The following is a 2,219-nucleotide window of genomic DNA, read 5'->3' as shown; positions in this document are numbered from 1 at the left end:
CATCCATACTCAAGTGGCTGTGTCTTGTTTTCCTTTTTCCATAAATTGTGTCACTGGCCCTCTGAGAGTGTGCTGCTGCACAGTGCACAGGGATGATTCATATCACTTTGTTGCATGTCATTGCTCCCAACAGAATCTATCCTAGCATCTGGCCATCTTAATACATGGTGGCTGGATTCATGCGAATTAATTGAGGGCAGAGGTAAAACGGAGTGCTACATTTATTCATTTATTGTTCAGGACTGTTAAAAGATGGCTTACGCTTTGTTCTCCCGCTTGTCATTTGATGTGCTTTCAGATCTGTGGCGCTTCGGTGATTTTTCCCCTTGACAAGTCATATTGTTTTCTCCTTATTAAGGGACAGTGGAGGAAGCGGTCACATTACGAAATAGTCAAATGCTCTACAATAACATAGGATGTGTAATGCCATACAAAAGTGACTACAGGAAATGTAAATGGATACACAGTGCAAATTCAAGGTTCCAATGTGGTGTCAAATGACTGCACAGAGCTGCTTAAAATGTATCCTTTAATAAACTATAATTATAACATAGTGAAATTGGTTCACATATTTGAAATATTTAACAAAAAATTTATTTTTTACTCCTTTTAATTTCTAACTATACATTCACTTGACCTCCATAGGCTCCTAACTCATGCACTGTAGACAACAAGACAAATAGTGTGACGCCACAAATTACGCCAACGCTCGCCCTTTGACAAACAGTGAACTAGTGTACTCTCCCCCCTGTGAAGACTTTACATCACTGCTCTTTGTAGTGCCCTTCAGAGAACCCGTCAACTTGCCGCCCTGTGTGCAAGCGTGTAATCCTTTCCATCAATGAACTCGACTGTGTCATTTAGCAGCTCTCAGGATGGCGGCTACTTTTCCCGCAGAGAGTCCAGCCCACATTATTAAGGCAAATAGCATGAAGAGGCTAGGGCCAGTTAGCCATGGCTGAGCCTTGGCACTGAAAATAGCATCAGTCCCATGCAGTGGCAGGTAAACACAGAAAGGAGCCTGGGGCGCAACACAGTACGGTTCCACCCTCCCCTCCCCTACTCCAGCTCTGTTTTGGAGGAGCCGGGGAAAAGTGGCAGCCTTGCCCCCCCACCAACCCCGCCACAGATGAATAATATCACGGTCACATGGCGATGCGAGTCGGAGTCTCCAGTCGGACCCATGTGTCGTAGGGCTGTTATTGGGCTTGTTTAAAATCACCAGCGAGTTATGCAAGATGCAAGCGGAACGGGGTGGCAGAAAGAGGGTGAGCTGTGAGCACAGGCCTGGTGTGTAATGCGACTTGGTGGAGAACTGTGCTAAACTAGCGCTCTGGGCAGGGGCTCGTGAGGCACTTTGTGTTTTGCTTGGGTATAGCACTCACAAGGATTATTAAAATTTATGGACCACGAGGGTTTGAGCTGCAAACATACATACATAAACAAGACTTGAGACCCTGTGCTTAAAATGCTTCAAACCCCGAACTTTGAAACTGCTGTAAAATTCCAACAGATGCCGCATGCAATGAAACTAGAGTTTGTGCGGAGGAGATGCAGTTAAATCTTTTTCTACTGAAAGGGCACATGAAAAGAAGTGAAGTGCTTGTTGTCATGCTGAATATCCAGTAAGGCACTTTTTGAAGTTTAATATAATCCTCAAACTTAGTGAGTCACAAGCCATGCCCTGTAAAAGATGTTTGCAGTAGTGTAATCTAGGTAATATCCAGGCGTTAAAGGAATGAACTCTTTTTTGACACGCATATGTTTACTAGATCACGTTTGGATTGTGAACTGCATGTTAAAATATTAAAACAAAATTCAAAAAACTAAACAGCAGCAGGAGTCAAACTGAACTCTGGAATGTGAAAAATGCATTAACGAGATCTCATCACTGGCTACAGGCGAATTTAGGTGCATCTTTCTGCAAACTGCAAAAAACCTCCCGCGAGTCACGAGGAGGGCCCAGAGCACAACAGATGTTGCTTGATTTCTAAAATAATAGAGAGGCAGGGCTGAATACCTTGACAGCGCAGTCCTTATGTACTCTTAGCACTGGAAGAGCGCCAGGTAAGAATTAGGTCAGCTGAAGTGCATTGTGCCTTGTAGAACTCCACGTTAAAACAGCATCAGGGGAGAGTGGAGGGGTGGGTGGGTGGGTGGGGGTTTGGCTGGTGACACACAGGTAGAATTTTCTGGAGCAGCAAAACCAGTCCCCCCCC

Source organism: Micropterus dolomieu, linkage group LG12 (genome assembly GCF_021292245.1).
Source record: "Micropterus dolomieu isolate WLL.071019.BEF.003 ecotype Adirondacks linkage group LG12, ASM2129224v1, whole genome shotgun sequence".
Classification (NCBI taxonomy): domain Eukaryota; kingdom Metazoa; phylum Chordata; class Actinopteri; order Centrarchiformes; family Centrarchidae; genus Micropterus; species Micropterus dolomieu.
Note: the sequence above shows the minus strand (reverse complement) of the source record.